Raw genomic sequence first — 24,348 nt, forward strand, 5'->3', positions numbered from 1 at the left:
GATACCACCATTCCATCAGATAAAAAGGGCAGTCTTAAGCAATATTAGATGTCTTAAGCAATATTAGATTATGCCCATGAAAAGCTTGTGGGCGCTGAGTTCTAGGAAACAGAGCTTCACAAATCAGCTTCACAAACACACCCTGGAAATATTCCCAACCATAATTACACTGACTTTTCCTACATATCACAATTAAAGGTAATTTTCAAATGTTATGTTGATCTGGGCAGGTGTGTGAGACCAGATCATGGGACCCGGTCATAGCAAGCAGCCCGGTATGGGAAACCTTTTCATCTCTGTGGGCCTGAGACTTTCCTGGGCCAGAGACACCAGGGCAGGCAGATGAGTGGCCCAGCAGAAGCAACAGCTGCCAGCTTGGTCCAGGAAGTCTTTTTGTCTCATCAGGTCTGACACCCTCCCTGTCCCCACTCTTCAGGGACACCAGGGCAGGAAGGGATCCTACCATGCCCTTCTCCCACTGAGAGACCCCTGGTGGCTCAGGCTGGGGAAACATCTTCCACCCCCTTAGACAACACCAGCCAAGACCAGTGAGAACCCCAGGGGCATCTGGTACACCAAACAAATAAAAATAACAACACAAAGGTGCTAAAAATTAAACTGCCATTGGAAAAAGTAGGCTAAAATCTGCTTGCTGAACCTAAGGGACCCAGAATGTCCTAACAAAACAGGTAATATGCCTAAGGGACAATAGAAAATTGCCTGTCATATCAAGAACCAAGAAAATCACAACTTGAATGAGAAAAAGCAATCAACTAATACAACACTTACATAGATCAAATGCTGGGATTCTCCGATAAGGATTTTAATACAATCATCATAAAAATGTTTCAGCAGTCAATTACAAATTCTCTTGAGATAAATGAGAAAAAAAATCTTAGCAAAGAAATAGAAGTTATAAAAGAGAATCAAATGGAAATTATAGAACTGAAAAATAAAGTAACAGAAATTTAAAAGAAAACACTTGCTTGATGGGCTCAATAGTAGAGTGGAGAGGACAGAGGCTAGAATCAGTGAACTTGAAGGCAGAACAAGAAAATTAACCCAATCTGAAAAAGAGATAAAAGAGACTTAAAAAAAAAAAAGGAAAATGAAAAACCAGAGTTTTATGGACCTGTGGGATAATAACAAAAGATCTAATAGTCATATCATCAGAGTCCTGGAGAAAGAGAAGGAGGGTAGAAAGAATATTTGAAAAAACAATGGCTGAAAACTTCAAATTTGGTAAAAGAAACAAACCTATACATTCAAGAACCTGAGTGAAACCCAAACAGGATAAACACAAAGAAATTCATACCAAGAGGGAGCCTGGGTGGCTTAGTCAGTTAAGCCTCCAACTCTTGATTTCAGCTCAGGTCATGATCTCAGGGTCTTGAGATCCAGCCCCACATCTGGCTCCATGCTGGGCATGAAGCCTGCTTGGGATTCTCTCTCTCCCTCTGCCCTTCCCCATTCCCACTCACATGTGCACGTGCTCTCTCTCTCTGAAAGAAAGAAAGAAAGAAAGAAAGAAAGAAAGAAAGAAACTCATACCAAGACACATTATAATTAAATCTTTGAAAATGAAAAATAAAAATCTTGAGATAAAAATCTGGAGAGAATTTGGGGCACCTGGGTGGCTCAGTCAGTTGAGCGTCTGCCTTTGGCTCAGGTCATGATCCCAATGTCTGAGGACTGAGCCCCACGTTGGGCTCCCTGCTTAGTGGGGAGTCTGCTTCTCCCTCTCCCTATGCCCTTCTCCCCCCCAACCACTTGTGTTCTCTCTCGCTTGCTCTCTCTCTCTCCAATAAATAAATAAAAATTAAAAAAAAAAAAAGAAAAAGAAAATAGTTGTCTAATCTGTCACCAAAAACTGTATACCCTTTCCTTAATGCATAAATGAGCAAGAATCTCCTAAGGGCGGGGGGGGCGCCTGGGTGGCTCAATCATTAAGCATCTGCCTTCGGCTCAGGGCGTGATGCCGGCATTCTGGGATCGAGCCCCATGTCAGACTCTTCTGTTGGGAGCCTGCTTCTTCCTCTCCCACTCCCCCTGCTTGTGTTCCCTCTCTCGCTGGTTGTCTCTCGCCCTGCCAAATAAATAAATAAAATTAAAAAAAAAAAAAAAAAGAATCTCCTAAGGGAAGAACGACTTACCCCAGGGAAGAAATAAGAAATAGTGTCATAAATCCACAACAAAGTGGTTCAAAATGCTCTACTGCTACCAAAAAAGCCCCTTGAAATTAAACATCTTGAGGAGAAGAAAGGCAATTTGAATGCTGTTCTGTTGAGATTAAATTGTTTTTACCATTGACTTTCAAATTTGAATTTTGCACATTAGTTTACATTTATTTGCAAGTTTCCCCTTAAGCTGCAGCTCATAATCCCTGGTTTAAGTATAAAGGCATAACCTATGGGTTATTGGGTATTAGAGACCCACCTCACAAAATAACACCTGTTTGGGGATCAATAGTACAATACATGGTAAATAAACTGGCAGAAAGTCTTTTATTTCCTTAATCAGATCCATAAATAGTGTGTGGTGATGTAGATATATGTAAACTGCTGTCCTATTTCTGCTCTGCCCAAAATTATGTGGCATTGAATGTGGAAAAAAAACACAATGTATCAATCAAGTCTCATATCTTTGGATCCATCAAAAAATTGGGCCTTTGTTTATATACATTCTTATCATCTTTAAAATAGGAGCTGAGTCCACAGTAGAGCTTTCCTATTTAGCATCTACATGAACAGTGTGTCACTATCTCAGAGCTGGACCAAAGCCAAGGCCATTCAGTTCAGTCTTCTAGTCCAGGCTTCAATTGTTTTGTGTTTGCAGTACACTTATGCGTTCTGAACATTTTGGCAGTAAGCTTAAAGAGATTAAAGGACTGATAGGAATACGAAACAAATTAGCAATAATTGCAATGCAATCACTGTCTTACATAACAGAGCTTCACAGACTCTCTACCAGCATCCCTGGTTATCATGTGTGGCTGCCCGTCAGCACTGTCTGAATAGAAGCATTTACTGCTGTGACAACACCCATACCTTCTTAGAGACCCACAAAGCAAAGTTCTCTTATTTTCCCAGCAACATGTCATCTTTCTTTCTTCTTCCTTCCTTCCTTCCTCCCTTCCTTCCTTCCTTCCTTCCTTCCTTCCTTCCTTCTTTTTCTTTTTTTTTCTTTTTTTTCTTTTCTTTTCTTTTTTCTTTTCTTTTCTTTTCTTTCTTTCTCTTCCTTTCTTTTTTTTCTTTCTTTTGCCTCTTATCTTTTTTAAAGATTTGTTTATTTATTTTTAGAGAGAGGAGAGAGAGAGAGCACAAGTGGGAGGGGCAGAGGGAGAGGGAGAGAGAAACCCAAGCAGACTCTGCACTGAGCGCAGAGCCTCATGCAGGGTTTGATCTCACAACCCTGAGATCATGACCTGAGCCGAAACTATGTGACTGCGCCACCCAGGTGCCCCACTTTGCCTCTTATCTTGAATTTACAGCAGGCTGAGCCTTACTCTATACCACCTCTAGGCTCTGTCTTCCCACCAGTTCAGCCCAACATTCTCAGTACAGAATTCAACCTCAGTTACACTTTTCTTAAAAAGTCATTTTTCTTTCTCCTGTGGCCAGATGTGGTGGCACAACTGTGTGGGCGTCATGGTCCCACCTTCGAGCTGTAGCACAGCAACGGTGAACTGTCCTATGACATGCAAGACTTGTTCATGCAATGTCACTGACAGCATTCAGCCTTTTCTTCCTTTTCTATGTTTTGTTAATTGTGGTAAGGACACTTAACATGAGATCTACCCTCTTAACAATTGTGGGTTCCACACAGTATTGCTAACTATGGGTACAATGTTATAAGCAGATCTCCTGAACTTACTCAACTTGCATAACTGCAACTTTGCACCTGTTCCATGGCAACTCTCCATTTCTCCCTCCCAGCAGGCCTGGCAACCACCATTCTAATCTCTGCTTCTATGTGTCTGACTACTTTAGGTACCTCATAGAAGTGGAATGGTGTAGTATTTATCTTCCTAACACTGCCTTATTCAACTTAGCATAAGGTACTCAAGCTTTATCTGTGTGGTTCCATGTGGCAAGATTTACTTATTTTTTAAAGGACAAATAATATTCTATTGTATGTATATATTTTTTTCTTTATTCATCCGTAGATGAACATCTAGGTTATTTCCACACTGTAGCATTCAGCCTCTTCTTTAATATTCATAGTTACTGAGAACTCACCATCAATGGCCACATAGTGAAAACACTGTTCACTCCTCTTAAAAAACAACACTGCCAGGAAGCTCTTTAATTGAGCTAAAATCTCATACATTCTAGTTCTCCAGCCAACACAGGAAACAATAAATCTAAACCATAGGCCACAACCTTGAATGCCAATAAGTGATGCTTTTTGAGAATAAGAAAAAATCTGACAGAAATATGCAAACAACAACAACAACAACAATCACAAACAACCCATAATTGGCCTATTAGAAGAAGTCTGGCCAAAGATAGTGAAAGAGTGCTATAAATACATCTCAGTTTGTAAGAGACATTGAGGATCACAGAGCCTGTACCAGGGGCCCTCGCTCCTCTTCACCTATCTGCTGCTATAAAGACAGACAGAATTTCTAATTCTTCAACAGAAGAGAGAGTAGACTGCGACTTCAAAACATTCACAAAATTTACTTGGGCCAATGCTGAACCGGCCAAACACAACACTTCCCTTAGATCACCATCTTGCCACCTCTACTCCAAGGGCTGGACCTCATGACAGCTTCTGAGTCGTTGGAGTCTCACATTGGGTCTCTAGCGATGTCTTTTTTTTTTTTTCCCCAGATCAAATGCTATCACCTTCATTAACCATTCAGTATACAGGTATTCCAAATTCCCGATTTACCTGAATCACCTCCTGACTTGTTTTGATTTACAGAAGAGCCTCCTGAAGCACAGCCTCAAGAGAGCTGCAAAGAACTTCCCCGGGGCTCTGATCGGGCTGGACAGGTTGGCTACTCCAGAGCCACACAGCATCTTTACATAGGGGCCCTTTTTCCACCACCCTCTGTGTGGAGTTTTAAAAAGCTATGGCTATTGATTCGGATTCAATCTGCATCCTATTGGTTTCTTTCTCATCACAGTAATGGTGCGGCCCAAATGTCATTCATTATTGTCTACCAATCTCCTTAAATTGTTTTCCCTTTAAAATCTCTGGTGGTGGGGCTCCTGGGTGGCACAGCGGTTAAGCGTTTGCCTTCGGCTCAGGGCGTGATCCTGGCGTTATGGGATCGAGTCCCACATCAGGCTCCTCTGCTATGAGCCTGCTTCTTCCTCTCCCACTCCCCCTGCTTGTGTTCCCTCTCTCGCTGGCTGTCTCTATCTCTGTCGAATAAATAAAAAGTAAAATCTTAAAAAAAAATCTCTGGTGGTAAATTCATATCTATTTTGTCTTGCAAAATTTTGAAGTCTATGTCAAGAAATGCCATCATCTGGGGGGCACCTAGGTGGCTCAGTCGGCTGAGCATCTGACTCTTGGTTTCAGCTCAGATCTTGATCGCAGTGTAGTGAGCTCAGGCCCCATGTTGGGTTCTATGCAGGGTGTAGAGCGTACTCAAAAAAGAAAGAAAGAAAGAAAGAAAGAAAGAAAGAAAGAAAGAAAGAAAGAAAGAAAGAAAGAAAAAACAGAAATGCCATAATTTCTATGCTCACAAAGCAAATTTGTATTTTTTAAAGCCTGTTTATACCTAGAATTCCCTTTTTTAAAGTTTATTAATACGAAAAGGATGATTTCTCCCTAAATAGTTCAATTGCTTCCACTTGAAAATACATATGTCTTTTATAGTAAAAAAAGGAAACTCAGACTTTATTAGGTCGTATTAGGCTTTAAGAAACATACTGTCTTACAGAATTGTTCCAAGAACCCCATGAAGTACTTGGCACTATCCCAATTCTATAGGTGGCAAAATTGAGGCTTTGGGAGATTGAGTAAATAGCCCAAGGTCAAATTGCCAATTAGCACAAAAGCCCAGAATTTAAACCTAGGCTCTTTACACTACACCATGTATCTAATTCTTCCTTTGGGTAAGAATTAAGACCATAATGTTAATTTCATTCATTGTTTCCTTTATCTCTTGAGACCATCAGTTGTTATCAGATGTTCGGCTTTGCACCAAACAGGATAAACCTTCCTGCAACTGTCAGGAGAGTTAAAAATCTTCTGGTACTTTCCAAGTTTACCTCTGTGCCATATAATCCTGATACATTCTGTGTTGTTCAGAACACGCTGGGAATAAATGAGCACTCAAAACACATTTTATAATTTCACTATGAGTAAATACAACTCAAGTTACAAATGATAAATATAGAAATGAACATTTTCAGAAATTCAGTCAATCCAGAGTTAGGGACTGACTGTGTAATATGTACAAACAAATGAGTAAAATGACTTACGAGAATGATTTCTCTAAATGGGAGACATTGCTGATTGTCTACCTAATGTGCATGTTCTCTTCTTTTACAAATAAACCTCAATTCTGTCCATGGTAACAACGTATGACCAGAACATTTTTTTTCAGACTGCCTTATATCTCTGCTGTGGTCTTAATGGCGTACCTTATGGCCAATGACATCTAAGTGGAACTTGCTGAGTGTAACGTTAGGGAAATCTCCTGAAAGGAGGTCAACTCATTTAGCCTGCACCTTTGCCCTTTGCCCTCTTCTTCCTTCTGCCTGGAATGCAGTGTGATACTAAAGTTGGAGCAGTGCCACTATGAGGCAAGTTTAGGAGTGCCTACAAGCAGAGCCAGAATCCCCGATGGCATTGTGGAGACAACAGCCTCTTGCTAAGTGAAAAGCACTCTACCCTTATTTGTACATTGGGTCTTCTTATATGCAGCCAAACACATCCCTAATTGATACCCTGAACAATGTCTGACGAGGATTAGATGTAGCTTTTTGTATTACCAAAGCGATAAAACCCCATACACAGAACTTTTAAATCTCTCCATGACACATCTGGCAACTCAGTGAACCTTCAAGGTTACGCAGAGGTGCTGAGAAAATCAAAGATTCTGGGTCCTGTCCTTGACCGGAAGAGTATGAGAGCAAAGACCCTTTCCATCTGGTCCACCAGAGTCTGTGATGGTGGGCATAGAAAGATTAATCCTTGGCCAATGGATGGATGAACGGGTGAATAAAACTTACAGTCTAGCTGGGGAGATTAACAAGGAAATCGATGATTCAAAGAGAATAAAATCTTAGCATCACTGCCTAGGGCTTCCTGGAGGAGACGAGTTTCAAACTGGGGGATAAAAATAGAGGATCCACTAGCAAGATAAAAGATACAGGGAGGAATTTCCAAGGAGAGGGAGTCACATGCAACCGAAAACTGTGCACACTCTTGCAGGCCTATAGTTTCCAAATCCAAGGAGTGGGGAGCTACAGGCCGGCGAGGCAACCAAGAGTTAAGTCATGTAGGGCCTGGGTGTGCCAAGCAAAAAGCACAGTCTTCTGGTCTTCTCTCATCCACTTGCATCTGATAAACTGATTTCAACTTCCCCCTCTGCCATCACAAATTTTAGTCTTTAAATTTTAAGAATTTTGTGACTTGAGGATACAAACTTCATCAACCACATTTTTTATTTCAGCTATTTTTATTTCAATTTCACAAACCTACAACATGGATGACAAACGCATCTACCATTTTGGGAAAATCTCTTCCACTATTGAAGTGGAACGTATTTGAAAAAGCCTCTTGTCTTAAAGCTCTGGATGCTGTCTGGGTTTCACTCACTTCAGTGGGAAGCCCCTTCAGCCATAATTGTCTGCCCCTGCCTTGGAGGTTTTCTCAAGTGACTGCAGCTGCTAAGGGGACATCTGTCCCCTGCTTCCTGTCCCAGGAGGGCTCTGTGGTGTACTGCACCAGGGCCCCGCACACAAGGCTTTCCTTTGCCCCTGTGTGAGCAGACAAAAACTAATTAAAAGTAGGAGGTTAATGTTTGCCCCTGAGGGGTTGAAGGTCAAATAAACAAGTCAGCATTTTTCTCCATCTTTGTCTGTTTTCTTGTTCCCCGAACTCATCAACCATCTTTCCAATTTTTCTCTTCTACACCCAGCACCCCTCCTAGAGGTTGGGGTATTATTTATTTGTTTAATGTGAACTGCTTTCAACCCTCCAGGAATCTGGAAGGCACAGAGCTAGCGTGGTCTTCCTGTGAGCCTCCTCACTTCACCGTGGAGCTTAACTGGGAAAGAATACAAAGACACCCTCAAACTCACTCTTTCCCCATGTTTCCTATACATACATTGTCCAGTGCATATTTCTAATATGCTGCCTTTTTCATATGCTGCGTAGATATAAACCTGGCTCCTTTCATAAAGACATCTGGTTGGAATGATAGGAGAAATATGAGGATTTCACATTTCAGTTTGTTCTCCCATTGGCTGCCATAGAAATTTAAGTGAGTTTTATATTTTTATAAAAGGGAGTGAAAATCTCAAAGACTCAAGGTGAATAAATGTTTCTGATCTTTTTCGTAGGTTTTCTATCTCATTTGAGAAGTAAATAGGAAAACCTGGAAAGGGAGTCATTGTATGCATAAGTGTGAAATTAACAATCTAATATTTATTAATCAAATTCTAATCTAGTTAACAGCTATCATAATCAATAGATTTGTCTCAATATTAGCAATGTAATAGATGGGGTCACAGATAACTTTGTTTTTATTGTAGTGGGTGAATTTCCTGTCTTGATAAATTTGCATTTGATCCTGACTTGCTGCTTATATTCCAATTTATGTATTTGACTGCATTCACCATAGACAATTTTCTGTCCATTTCAACAGTAAATATTTTTCTTAATCTGAAAATTTGAAGGCACAGAACAAATGCTTCCCAGGCTGCTTCCCCCCCCACACACACATTTATGGATTAGTCTGCTTCCAAAAATAACATATCGGTTTGTTTTTCTGCTCCTAAACAATGGTTTTAACGATTCCCATAAAGATATTTTTCTTTTTTTGTTGTTGTTGCCAACAAGTACAGAGCACTGCATAGTTTGTTTCATGCTGTTAATATGCATTATTCAGAAAGCAATGATCAGATTGATGTGGTTTTGTTAGTCCAGGAAGTGGCATTCATGTATAATCCATGTGCCCCTTTTTAAAAATGTAAAATGGTGAACTTCAAAACAAATGAAAGTCAAGTCTAGTCTCTTTTGATTGAAGTTTTAGTTTGTGTTGTCAAAAATTTTAACTGGTTCATTTTCTAACCTGCTAAAAGACAGTTATAAAATATTACAATAGCACACTAAGGCTTTCTTAAAAGCATTACATTTATGTCCTTATGTCCTCTGTGGAATAAATAAGAAATATATATTGTTCCCTGCTCCTGGTTCCTGTTAATATTTGGTGTTTGACCCTGGTTCCTGACAGAGCTCTTAGAACCCTTGGAATTTTTTGAGTGATAAGAATGTCTGACATAGAGCTCCTAAGTCCTTTGGAATTTCCTAGGTGATAGGAGTTTTCTTCTAATGAGGTGACTCTAGGTGGGCCCCTAGACGGGGGCTGGTCACCAGAAAGACCAACGCATGATTAGAAATTTGGAATTTTCAACCCCCCCCCCCAGTCTCCAGAGGGGGAAGAGATTGGAAATGGAGTTAATAATCAACCATGCCTAATGCTAAAGCTTCCATAAAAATCCCAAAAGTACAGGATTCAGGGAGCTTCTAGAACACACTTGGTGAACACATCTCTATGCCCAGAAGGTGATGCATTCCAACTTCACAGGGGTAAAAGCTCTTGTACTCAGGACCCTGAAGACCTCATCCTATGTACCTCTTCAGGTGTTCCTCTGTGTCCTTTATCATATTCTTTATTTTATAATAAACCCATAAATGTAAGTAAGTATTTCCCTGAGTTCTGTGAGCTGTTCTAGCAAATGACTGAACCCAAGGAGGGAGTCATGGTAAAATTCAAACTGAAGTAAGTCAGACAGAAGTTGTGGGCAACCTGGGGACCCACTAACTGCAGTTGGTATCCGAAGTAAAAAGCAATTTCATGGGACTGAGCCCTTATCCTGTGGGGTCTGCACTAATTCCAGGCAGTTAGTGTCAGAATTGCTTGGTGCGGAAAGCCCAAAACTTTGATGTCCGGAAGTGAAGTGTTAAGAGTATAAAAGTAGGGGCACCTGGGTGGCTCAGTCGGTTAAGCATCTAACTCTTGGTTTCAGCTCAGGTCATGATCTCAGGGTCATGAGACTGAGCCCTGTGCTGGGTTTTGCACTCAGCAGGAGTCTGCTTGGATATTCTTTCCCTCTGCCCTTCCCCCACTTGAGCACACTCTCTCTTTTTCTCAAATGAATAAACAAAATCTTTTTTAAAAAGAGTACAAAAGCATTCTGTGAGTAGAAGAGAAAACAGAGTTCTTTGTCTAGATACTTATTCTCCCCTTGATGGTTGCTGTTCACTCTCCCAGACCCCCACCGCAGCAAATCCACAGTCAGCCTTCCCTCCAGCTGAGCCTTGCTCAGCCAGCCAGTCACTGGGGTAGGAGTTCTTTTAAGACTGGCTTGGATCCCATGACTCCTATTAACCAAACCTTACAGGGACTTCAACTTGTGTGTTGGACACCTGACTCATTCCTTAACTCACTCCCACAACAGTTACTGGAGACAGTTATTAAAAGCTTTCATTGAACAATTTTTATCTTTAGCTAAACCACTTCCAAAAACGGATTCTGTTCAAGCTTCCCTCTGAGAATGTTTTCTCCATTTGCTCCCAACTTTCACCCCTTATCTTCATTAAAAAATTGCTTTTAAGCCTCATCTCTTGGGGAATTTAGTCTTTTCTGAAAGTAGTGAAGTCTTTACCCTGATGCTTCCCAAATCCTTTACAATTATGGTGATATTATTAGATTTCCTTCTACTCTAAGGTTTTTGAGGTTAGAGACACCATTTTATCAAAAGAAAGTGATCTGCACAAGGTAATCACCAGTGTTATTGATTCTCTAATGAAATGCACAGATTTGTTATCATTAAGTTATGACTGAAAAATAAAACAGAGTTTTACAGCTAAGTCATCAACATTTTTGTAAAACACATACACCGCAGTGAAACCTTATAGGCAGCATGAGTTGAATTTTTATTTGATTATATTTGCTTTTTTCAGTCATTTTTGCATATTCTCCCAGTAAAAACTAGCCAAACAACTTGTATGATATGATAATGAAATAGCTATTGGCCTTGGAACTCATCAACAAAAATAGATTGGATTTTCTAGTTCAATTCCAGGAACAAAATACATACCAATGCCATTATGACGAAAATAAGTGATTATCCTCTACCGTGTGCCAAATGTGAGCACCTAAGAATTGGGTTCACGCTTGTCTACTACATTTATGTAAGTTTGGAGGAGAATACAGAGAGAATAGAGAAAAGATTGAATACATTAATACAATTCTCTCTCTCTCTCTCCCTTTTTTTTTTTTTTTTTTTTTAGAATTTTTAAACCTGCTATCAAACTATTTTTGGAAATTCTTAACGGGGAAACACAATCCTTCTCATGATTTACAAAAGTTTAGCAGCTTTCAGAACATACTCAAGTAACTAAAGATGTACTTTAAAAACAGAATGAAGATTTTATCAGTCAAGAAAGTAGTTAGGAGTTAAAGTACTCAAAACCACAAGTCTTTTAAGCATATGTGCATGTTTCAGTCTAGTTCTGTGCTTGGGAATATAAGCTACCCTACCTCATGATGAAGCTGCTTCATAATGCCTCAGTGGAATCCCATACAGGTAAATGTTTCAAACATTACAATTTAAAAAAGAATAGGTGATAAAAAATGGAAAGCCTTACTTTGAATATAGTTTGTCTTATCATGACTACATTGTTTATCTTGCAATAACACTGAAAAGACATTTAAAAGAGAAATCAAGGCAAAATAAACAACAACCATCCCTAAAGTTCACCTAATGTATATCAGGCTGCATTCAATGTCATTATGGTAAAAATAATGCAAGAGCCAACAAACAGGAGAACACTGGCTTCTGTTCTCTTTTATTAACGCGTATTGTATAATCTACAATCTTACTGTGTTTTGGTTCTTTTAGTTCCAAAAGGAAGCCAAAATGTTTTCTTCCTAATTTTACAGGATTATAGAAGACAAAAATAAAGAAAAATGTTGAAAAAATAGATTGAATAAGATAAACATATTTAACTAAGAAGTAATACCAATCATTCACAAACTCTTCCAAAAAAAATTGAAGAAGAGGGAACACTTCCAAGCTCATGTTACAAGGCAGCATTAGCCTGATACTAAAACCAGCAAGGATACCAAAAGAAAAGAAAATTATAAGCCAACATCCCTGAAGAACATAGATGCAAAAATATTCAACACAATATTACCATACCAAATTCAATAATACATTAAAAGGATCACACAGCATGATAAAATGAGATTTATTCCAAGAATACAAAATAGTTCAACATCTGCTAATCAATGTGATACTGAAGGGTAAAAATCATATGACCATCTTGATAGAGGCCAAAAAAATTCAACAAAATTTAGTATCTATTTATGATAAAAACTCTCAGCAAAGCAGGTACAGAGGGAATGTGACTCAGCATAATAAAGGCCATACAATACAAAATAACGTCATACTCTACGGTCAAGAACATGAAGAGGAAGCCCACTCTCACCATTTTTATTCAACATAGTATTAGAAGTCCTAGACAGAGAAATTAGACAAGGAAGAAAAGAAAAGAAAAGAAAAGAAAAGAAAAGAAAAGAAAAGAAAAGAAAAGAAAAGAAAAGAAAAAGAAAGAAAGAAGAAAGAAAGAAAGAAAGAAAGAAAGAAAGAAAGAAAGAAAGAGTAAAGAGAAATAAAAGGCAACCAGATTGCAAAGGAAGAAATAAAATTGTCACTGTTTGCAGATGACATGGTATTATATTAAAAAAAAATCCTAAAGACTCCATGAAAAAACTGTTAGAACTAATAAGTAAATTCAATAATCTTGTAGAATACAAAATCAATATACGGAAATCTGTTACATTTCAATGCACTAATAATGAACTCTCGGAAAGAGAAATTAAGAAAATAATCTCATTTATAATTGCATCAAAAAATAAATACCTAGGAGTAAATTAAACCAAGAAGATGAAAGACCTATACACTGAAAACTATAAGACATTTATGAAAGAAATTGAAAAGGACACAAATAAACAGAAGGATATTTCATGCTCATGGATTAGAAGAATTACTATTATTAAAATATCTATACTACCCAAAGCAATCCATAGATTCAATGTAATCCCTATCAGAATTTCAACGGCATTCTTCACAGAAATAGAGCACACAATCCTAATATTTGTATGGAACCAAAAAGACCCTAAATAGTCAAAGAAATTTTGAGAAAGAAAAACAAAGCTGGAGGCATCATGCTCCCAGATTTTAAGCTATATTAACAAAGCTATAGTAAACAAAACAGTATGACTTTGGCATAAAAACAGACATACAGGTCAACAGAACAGAATAGAGAGCCCAGAAATAAACCCATATATAATAATTAATTTACAATAAAGGAGGCAAGAACATACAATGGGAAAATGACAGTCTCTTCAATAAATGGTGTTGGAAAAACCCAGACAGTCACAAGCAAAAGAATGGACCCCTATCATACACCATACACATAAATTAACCCAAAATGGATTAAAAGCTTGAATGTAAGATCTGAAACCATGAAATTCCTAGAAGAAAACATACGCAGTAAGCTCCTTGATATAAGTCTAGGAAAGGATTTTTTGGATTTGACACCAAAAGCAAAGGCAACAAAAGGAAAATAAACAAATGGGATTACATCAAAATGAGTAGTAAAGGAAACCATCAACAAAATGAAAAGGCAATCTACTGAATGAGATAAAATACTTAGAAATCCTATATCTCATAAGGGGTTATTATCCAAAATATATAAAGAACTCATATAACTCAATAGTAAAACAAAGAAACAAAAACTGGGCAGAGGATCTGAATAGACATTTTTCCAAAGAAGGTATACACATGGCCAACAAGTACATGAAAAGATGCTCAACATCATTAACCATCAGAGACATGCAAATCAAAACCACAATACCTATTAGAATGACTATTATAAAAAAGACATGAAGTAACAAGTGTTGGCAAGGACGTGAAGAAAAGGAACTCTTGTATACTGTTGGTATGAAGGTAAATTGGTGCAGCCCCTACAGAAAACAATTTAGAGGTTCCTCAAAAAATTAAAAATAGAATGACTGTATGATCCAGTAATTCCACATTTGGAGATTTATGCAAAGAAAATGAAAACATAACTCAAAAAAAGATATGCACTCCATGTTCATTGCAGCATTATTTACAATTGTCAAGATATGGAAACAACCTAAGTATCTACTGGATGAATGGATAAAGATGAATGGGTAAAGAAAAATTTTAAAATGTAACATATATACATATGGAATATTATATACATATGGAATGTTATTCCATATGTATATATGTACATCCAATTTTATATTATTTAATATAAAATTTTATATTATTTAATATAAAAAATTAAATCTTGCCACTTAGAACAAAATGGATGGATCTCAAAGGCATTATTCTAAGTGAAATAAATCAAGCAGGAAAGAACAAATACTGTATGATCTCACTTATATGTAGAATTTAAAAACAAAACAAAACACCAAGCTCATAGATGCACAGAACAGACTGGTGGTTGCCAGAGATGTGGGGTAAGAGGTGGGTGAAATGGTATAGGAAGTCAAAAGGTACGAACTTTCAGTTATAAAATAAATAAGTCATGAGGATGTAGTGGATATATCCCATGTATGGGATAGCATGGTGACTATAGTTAATAACACTATGTTGCACATTTGAAAGCTGCATAGATCTTAAATAAATAGATCTTAAAAGTTCTCATCACAAAGAAAAAAATTCTGTGACCAAGTGTGGTGACAGATATTAACTAGACTTATTGTGGCAATATATACAAATATTGAAGAATCATTATGTTGTATATCTGAAACTAATATAATATTGTGTGTCAATTATACCTCAATTTTTAAAAAAAATTACAAAATAAATAAAAGATATTTCAAGAGAGCTTTAATCTAGATGGGTATAGACAGACTTTTGACTATGACAAGAAAATAAAACTACTTCTATAATTAAAATTTATATAATTTTTATAATTTCAATTTTAAAAGTCATTCAAGTGCCATTCCATACAAAAAATGATTAACATACTTAAATGTTCAGGATATTTTACACCCTAAATTACTATGGCAAACTAACTTCTCTCCTATGTCCAACAGAGGCCTGAATATTTCTTCTCTGGAAAGAGTGAACACAGCTTTTGGTCTTAGGAATACCTACCTCAATGGAGGCACCTTTACAGAGAAACAGAGGCCTGCAAGAGTGTTATGTAAGGAAGAGTGTACCTACTTCCAGCAGGAGACTAGAAGAGAATTCTCTGGGCAATCTGATTATCTGAAGAGAAAAAATTTAAAGATACAGACATCCCAGTTCTCACATGAATGCCACAGCCAGATCCTTCCGTTAGCAAGCCCTACCTCCCTCCTCCCTCCACCATCTAGTGCCTCACTCTGAAATAGGAGTGAATTTGGAGGATAGCCTCCAATTAGAAAAACAGTGGCCCAAACAAATGGGGAGGGGGACAGTTAAAGCAGTCTGGAGAAGAGAGAGTCTAAACAGANCTTAGAACAAAATGGATGGATCTCAAAGGCATTATTCTAAGTGAAATAAATCAAGCAGGAAAGAACAAATACTGTATGATCTCACTTATATGTAGAATTTAAAAACAAAACAAAACACCAAGCTCATAGATGCACAGAACAGACTGGTGGTTGCCAGAGATGTGGGGTAAGAGGTGGGTGAAATGGTATAGGAAGTCAAAAGGTACGAACTTTCAGTTATAAAATAAATAAGTCATGAGGATGTAGTGGATATATCCCATGTATGGGATAGCATGGTGACTATAGTTAATAACACTATGTTGCACATTTGAAAGCTGCATAGATCTTAAATAAATAGATCTTAAAAGTTCTCATCACAAAGAAAAAAATTCTGTGACCAAGTGTGGTGACAGATATTAACTAGAGTTATTGTGGCAATATATACAAATATTGAAGAATCATTATGTTGTATATCTGAAACTAATATAATGTTGTGTGTCAATTATACCTCAATTTTTAAAAAAATTACTCACAAAATAAATAAAAGATATTTCAAGAGAGCTTTAATCTAGATGGGTATAGACAGACTTTTGACTATGACAAGAAAATAAAACTACTTCTATAATTAAAATTTATATAATTTTTATAATTTCAATTTTAAAAGTCATTCAAGTGCCATTCCATACAAAAAATGATTAACATACTTAAATGTTCAGGATATTTTACACCCTAAATTACTATGGCAAACTAACTTCTCTCCTATGTCCAACAGAGGCCTGAATATTTCTTCTCTGGAAAGAGTGAACACAGCTTTTGGTCTTAGGAATACCTACCTCAATGGAGGCACCTTTACAGAGAAACAGAGGCCTGCAAGAGTGTTATGTAAGGAAGAGTGTACCTACTTCCAGCAGGAGACTAGAAGAGAATTCTCTGGGCAATCTGATTATCTGAAGAGAAAAAATTTAAAGATACAGACATCCCAGTTCTCACATGAATGCCACAGCCAGATCCTTCCGTTAGCAAGCCCTACCTCCCTCCTCCCTCCACCATCTAGTGCCTCACTCTGAAATAGGAGTGAATTTGGAGGATAGCCTCCAATTAGAAAAACAGTGGCCCAAACAAATGGGGAGGGGGACAGTTAAAGCAGTCTGGAGAAGAGAGAGTCTAAACAGAATGGAAAAAGCAGCAAGAAAAAAAAAGTTTCACTCTGGAAAACAGTATGGAGGTTCCTCAAGAAGTTAAAAATAGAGTTACCCTATGACCCAGCAATTGCACTACTGGGTATTTACCCCAAAGATGCAGATGTAGTGAAAAGAAGGGGCACCTGCACCCCAGTGTTCATAGCAGCAATGTCCACAATAGCCAAACTGTGGAAGGAGCCGAGATGCCTTCAACAGATGAATGGATAAAGAAGATGTGGCCCATATATACAATGGAATATTACTCAGCTATCAGAAAAGACGCATACCTACCGTTTACACTGACAAGGTTGGAACTGCAGCGTATTATGCTAAGTGAAAGAAGTCAATCAGAGAAAGACAATTATCATATGGTGTCACTCATATAGGGAATGTAAGAAACAGCACAGAGGATCAAAGGAGGAGGGAAAACTGAATGGGAAGAAATCAGAGAGGGAGAGAAACCATGAGAGACTCATGACTCTGGGAAACAAACTGAGCGTTGTGGAAAGGAGGTGGGTGCGGGGGATGGTGTAACTGGGTGATGGGCATTAAGGATGGCATGTGGTGTGATAAGCACTGGGTGTTATATGCAACTGATGAATCATTGAACTCTACACCTGAAACTAATGATGTACTATATGTTGGCTATTGAATTTAAATTAAAAAAAGTTTGCAAAAAAGGAATCCTACATGGCTCAGCTATCAACATCATCTGTGTGTTTATAATAATGCAAACATTCAATAATGAAGATAAGCGAATCTATAAGTCCATGCTGGCAGTTGGGGAGTTGCATGTGGTAGGAGCAAGAGAAAGTCCTATCTTCCATAGGCAGTTCATATAGGATCCCTAAATTTTAAAAAAATCATAATTTTTGTTGTAAAAATTTGGAGCTAAATGCCCAATTAATCAGTGAGAAGATGTAAAAGAATCTGTCTCTGAGGAGCAGGAAACGGGAGCAGAGGTTGAAGGGTGCTGGGGATGGTTACCAAGATTCTAGAACTGTTTAAAGTAAATTAAAAATTTTTAGAGCGGGGCACCTGGGTGGTTCAGTCGGTTCCTGGTCTGCCTTCCGTCGTGATCCCAGAGTCCTGGAATCCAGCCTCCCCTCAGACTCCCTGCTCAGAGGGGAGTCTGCTTCTCCCTCTGCCCCTCACCACTTGTGCTCTCTCTCTCTCTCAAATAAATAAATAAACACATCTTTAAAAAAATGTTTGTAGCAATAAAAGGGGGTGGGAAGAACCAAGCTACTTCTACCTGGGAGCACGGCACATTGAACCTGTTTCCTTGAACAAGTTTAGGTTGGCCTTTTATACTGAAGTATACAGGGATGTGGTGTATGTGTCTGCTGGTCACTTTCGAACACACGTCTTTGGAAACACTGTCATACAAGAAGCCACGGGACACTCATGTTATCTCGGGAAACACCACGTGTCTGTATAGTTTCTTGGTTTCAGTCATGTTAGAAGCCCTTGGAACATTATCAGTCAGTAGTGTCTACAAACCAGAGTGGAGTGAATTCTGTTTGAAGGGCTCAAATATAAATACATGCAAATCAGATATTGCGGATATTACCTGAATCATTGGAAATTGTGTTTATATGATTCTCCAGACTTCAGCACCTAAAATAATGGCCAAGTGTGGAGTCGATCATTCAGTAAAGTAGGACGGGAAAGCAGCTATTACTTCTCAAGTACCAAACACCATGCTAAGTGTTTTACATATTTTATCTCATTTAATCCTCATAGCAATGCTGCTGAGTAGCTGTTACTATCCTCATGTTTAAGATGAGGGAGCTGAGAAGTTAATTAAAGTCATGCAGTTAAAANTTGGAAATTGTGTTTATATGATTCTCCAGACTTCAGCACCTAAAATAATGGCCAAGTGTGGAGTCGATCATTCAGTAAAGTAGGACGGGAAAGCAGCTATTACTTCTCAAGTACCAAACACCATGCTAAGTGTTTTACATATTTTATCTCATTTAATCCTCATAGCAATGCTGCTGAGTAGCTGTTACTATCCTCATGTTTAAGATGAGGGAGCTGAGAAGTTAATTAAAGTCATGCAGTTAAAANAAATCATAATTTTTGTTGTAAAAATTTGGAGCTAAATGCCCAATTAATCAGTGAGAAGATGTAAAAGAATCTGTCTCTGAGGAGCAGGAAACGGGAGCAGAGGTTGAAGGGTGCTGGGGATGGTTACCAAGATTCTAGAACTGTTTAAAGTAAATTAAAAATTTTTAGAGCGGGGCACCTGGGTGGTTCAGTCGGTTCCTGGTCTGCCTTCCGTCGTGATCCCAGAGTCCTGGAATCCAGCCTCCCCTCAGACTCCCTGCTCAGAGGGGAGTCTGCTTCTCCCTCTGCCCCTCACCACTTGTGCTCTCTCTCACATGCTCTCTCTCTCTCAAATAAATAAATAAACACATCTTTAAAAAAATGTTTGTAGCAATAAAAGGGGGTGGGAAGAACCAAGCTACTTCTACCTGGGAGCACGGCACATTGAACCTGTTTCCTTGAACAAGTTTAGGTTGGCCTTTTATACTGAAGTATACAGGGATGTGGTGTATGTGTCTGCTGGTCACTTTCGAACACACGTCTTTGGAAACACTGTCATACAAGAAGCCACGGGACACTCATGTTATCTCGGGAAACACCACGTGTCTGTATAGTTTCTTGGTTTCAGTCATGTTAGAAGCCCTTGGAACATTATCAGTCAGTAGTGTCTACAAACCAGAGTGGAGTGAATTCTGTTTGAAGGGCTCAAATATAAATACATGCAAATCAGATATTGCGGATATTACCTGAATCATTGGAAATTGTGTTTATATGATTCTCCAGACTTCAGCACCTAAAATAATGGCCAAGTGTGGAGTCGATCATTCAGTAAAGTAGGACGGGAAAGCAGCTATTACTTCTCAAGTACCAAACACCATGCTAAGTGTTTTACATATTTTATCTCATTTAATCCTCATAGCAATGCTGCTGAGTAGCTGTTACTATCCTCATGTTTAAGATGAGGGAGCTGAGAAGTTAATTAAAGTCATGCAGTTAAAAAAGGGGGGGAAAAAGGTAAGCTGAGATTGGATCTCCGTGTACCTGATTCACGGTGTGATACTGTTTGTTACGTTGACTAGCCTTGAGTTCAGGCTTGTTGGAGAACCAAATGTGATGACCAGTGACGGATGGAACACTTCTCGAGGGTGTACTTGGAGTCTTCAAAGCAAATTTCACTGCACATCGGATTTTTTTTATTTCTTGTGGGGAAACAGTTCTTTGACAATGAGTAGGGAAATACTGGGTGCTTACCAGATATTTGATTTATACCTTGATCATCAGAAATATATCTCATTGTAAATACAGATCAACCTCTACCAGAAAACATACCCATAAACTCCAAAATACTTTCAAACCCCACAGAGTTCAGGGATTTGCGTGACAAGTAAGAAGGTTTCCTAACGTAATTCCTTGCTGGTGGGTTAATCTCCTGTTCTGACAGACTGAGAGCCTTGGAGATTGAAAGGAAACAATAAATAATCTCTCCTGATGTTGGCAAAGGCTTTTCATTCCACTCAATTTACATGCTTATGAGAAAGCAAACCTTTGCTCTTATGTAGGTGAATAAAAGCCAAGTAGCAATCTACATGTGTCGTTTGAAATGCAAGCTTGTTTCTGAGATGGATAAGCAGGGGGGGAAATATGGCCTTAGGCAGTTGGCGATGAGAAACAGAAAGGTGGGAGGGGGTCGTGGAGTTGGCATGAGAGCTTCAGGATCTAGGAGTTGTTAAGTTCTCAAAGTTATAAGATTCATTGGTGGTCAGAAGCATAGATGAGGGGAAGAGATCAGAAAAAAGCCAGGGGCATTTCAAGATGGGTAAAAATATGATTGGGAACGAAGGTACCCAGGAAGGGCAACCCCATCTGCTCTCTCCTTCCGCTCACGCAAAACCCACACCCTAGTCACACCACGTTTGAGTCCAAATGATCCAACATTCCCTTTCTTACACTTCTCTGCATGGCTCCGTGCAGGCTCAGCTCTGATTCCCTCAGTGTCAAGCAAGTAAAAGCCTCAGGTAACAATTCATTCTGCGGTTGGACAATTCTAACTGGCAGCTACATTGAGCCAGAAATCTTCCCATAATATCCGTTTACCTATTCTACTTGGCAGTCTAAGCAGTCATCCACATACAATCCATACTGAGAGTATTTGAAGATATCCCATACTTTTCCAGCTGCTTCGGATTATATTCACATATAGATGACATCTGGCAAGAAATGTTTATATAGGCAGATTCTAGGATGAGTTAGTGCATTGTGACCTAAAATGCAGGCTGTCTGCTTCTGTCTAAAATTCAAAATCAACATCTGGCACTAAAAGTTGGAATGTTTCTGTAAAACACTGACCCTTAAAAGTATACCCATTGAAGACTGCAATGCATTTGACATTGGNAAGGGGGGGAAAAAGGTAAGCTGAGATTGGATCTCCGTGTACCTGATTCACGGTGTGATACTGTTTGTTACGTTGACTAGCCTTGAGTTCAGGCTTGTTGGAGAACCAAATGTGATGACCAGTGACGGATGGAACACTTCTCGAGGGTGTACNATGTTTGCTTGACAATACGCTTACACTTCTCGCAAACCTTTGGATTCCTCCTACATAATTCATGCTGTCTGATTTTTGTGACACAAACAACTCTTTGTATTTCTAATCCTTTCCTCCCCAGATGAAGGCTTTTCAGCTATTTCTACCACTCTTTGTTTCAGACAGTCTGTTTACAATCCTGATTGGTCATCTGAAAGTACTTTTTCATTCACTGGGGGAAACGCAGAATCAGGGATACGAAGATTAAATGGGGGCTTACACTCTCCTATCCCAGCAGTCCCAACCAGAAGCATGCTTCTGAATTTCTTGGGAAGCTTTGTGAAAATACACATGCCTACATCACCACCCTGGGGATGTGTGTATTTACAGAAAGCTACCCAGGGAATTCTTTTTTTTTTTTTTTAACCCAGGTAATTCTGATATGCACCCCTGGTTGAGAACCATCATCTAATGTCAATTCTACCTTTGTGGTCTCATTTATCATTCTTTTTGACTAAGGACAGTTTGGGTGGTTTCGTTTTGTGTCAGCCTTTCAGTTAACATCACAATTTTGGCTCCGCTCTATGGTCGTTTGAGAGATTTCTGAGGAAGGTACTATAGTAAGACAGTAGAAAGATGAGCACTGAACTAGGAAGAGAATCTAGAAGGAGCCACTCACCCTTCAACTGAGGACAGGAAAACAGCTCCTGGCAAGAGTAGTTTGTACGGAGTGTTTAGGGTAGAAGGAACATCCCAGGAATTTAGGAGTAGGCAGTAAAACACACCAGCAGCCAATGAAGCCACACAAATCCACTCTGCTGGGGCCCCAGCTCAGGATGCTGACCATGCCCTGCCCCATTCTCCAGAGTGCCCATGGCCTTTCCCACAAGCCTAAGGGAGCAAAGAATTTGAACCAGAGCCCCATTCTCCCCTTAGGCCTGACAGGCTCTCTTTTGAGTCCCTTGAATACAAAAGAGCTGATCCCATCCTCTCTATATAAAGCAATCCAGAGATCTTAAGTCTTAGTATGGTGCGGATCTTTGAAATACAAAAGCCTCTTTATGATTATACAAGATCTAATTTGCTTAATTCTAACATCTGTACTGTCGAATCTGAGTGTGTATTGGCTCTCCTTCAGAAAGTTTGGCAATTAAATAAGGAAAAAAAAATGAATCTCCTGTAGAAGGACAGCAGGATGAAAAAACAAAACAAAACACAAAACAAAACAAANGGAGCCGAGATGCCTTCAACAGATGAATGGATAAAGAAGATGTGGCCCATATATACAATGGAATATTACTCAGCTATCAGAAAAGACGCATACCTACCGTTTACACTGACAAGGTTGGAACTGCAGCGTATTATGCTAAGTGAAAGAAGTCAATCAGAGAAAGACAATTATCATATGGTGTCACTCATATAGGGAATGTAAGAAACAGCACAGAGGATCAAAGGAGGAGGGAAAACTGAATGGGAAGAAATCAGAGAGGGAGAGAAACCATGAGAGACTCATGACTCTGGGAAACAAACTGAGCGTTGTGGAAAGGAGGTGGGTGCGGGGGATGGTGTAACTGGGTGATGGGCATTAAGGATGGCATGTGGTGTGATAAGCACTGGGTGTTATATGCAACTGATGAATCATTGAACTCTACACCTGAAACTAATGATGTACTATATGTTGGCTATTGAATTTAAATTAAAAAAAGTTTGCAAAAAAGGAATCCTACATGGCTCAGCTATCAACATCATCTGTGTGTTTATAATAATGCAAACATTCAATAATGAAGATAAGCGAATTCTAAAATCCATGCTGGCAGTTGGGGAGTTGCATGTGGTAGGAGCAAGAGAAAGTCCTATCTTCCATAGGCAGTTCATATAGGATCCCTAAATTTTAAAAAAATCATAATTTTTGTTGTGAAAATTTGGAGCTAAATGCCCAATTAATCAGTGAGAAGATGTAAAAGAATCTGTCTCTGAGGAGCAGGAAACGGGAGCAGAGGTTGAAGGGTGCTGGGGATGGTTACCAAGATTCTAGAACTGTTTAAAGTAAATTAAAAATTTTTAGAGCGGGGCACCTGGGTGGTTCAGTCGGTTCCTGGTCTGCCTTCCGTCGTGATCCCAGAGTCCTGGAATCCAGCCTCCCCTCAGACTCCCTGCTCAGAGGGGAGTCTGCTTCTCCCTCTGCCCCTCACCACTTGTGCTCTCTCTCTCTCTCAAATAAATAAATAAACACATCTTTAAAAAAATGTTTGTAGCAATAAAAGGGGGTGGGAAGAACCAAGCTACTTCTACGTGGGAGAACGGCACATTGAACCTGTTTCCTTGAACAAGTTTAGGTTGGCCTTTTATACTGAAGTATACAGGGATGTGGTGTATGTGTCTGCTGGTCACTTTCGAACACACGTCTTTGGAAACACTGTCATACAAGAAGCCACGGGACACTCATGTTATCTCGGGAAACACCACGTGTCTGTATAGTTTCTTGGTTTCAGTCATGTTAGAAGCCCTTGGAACATTATCAGTCAGTAGTGTCTACAAACCAGAGTGGAGTGAATTCTGTTTGAAGGGCTCAAATATAAATACATGCAAATCAGATATTGCGGATATTACCTGAATCATCGGAAATTGTGTTTATATGATTCTCCAGACTTGAGCACCTAAAATAATGGCCAAGTGTGGAGTCGATCATTCAATAAAGTAGGGCAGGGGAAAGCAGCTATTACTTCTCAAGTACCAAACACCATGCTAAGTGTTTTACATATTTTATCTCATTTAATCCTCATAGCAATGCTGCTGAGTAGCTGTTACTATCCTCATGTTTAAGATGAGGGAGCTGAGAAGTTAATTAAAGTCATGCAGTTAAAAAAGGGGGGGAA

Source organism: Ailuropoda melanoleuca, chromosome 10, assembly GCF_002007445.2.
Source record: "Ailuropoda melanoleuca isolate Jingjing chromosome 10, ASM200744v2, whole genome shotgun sequence".
In the NCBI taxonomy this organism is placed as follows: domain Eukaryota; kingdom Metazoa; phylum Chordata; class Mammalia; order Carnivora; family Ursidae; genus Ailuropoda; species Ailuropoda melanoleuca.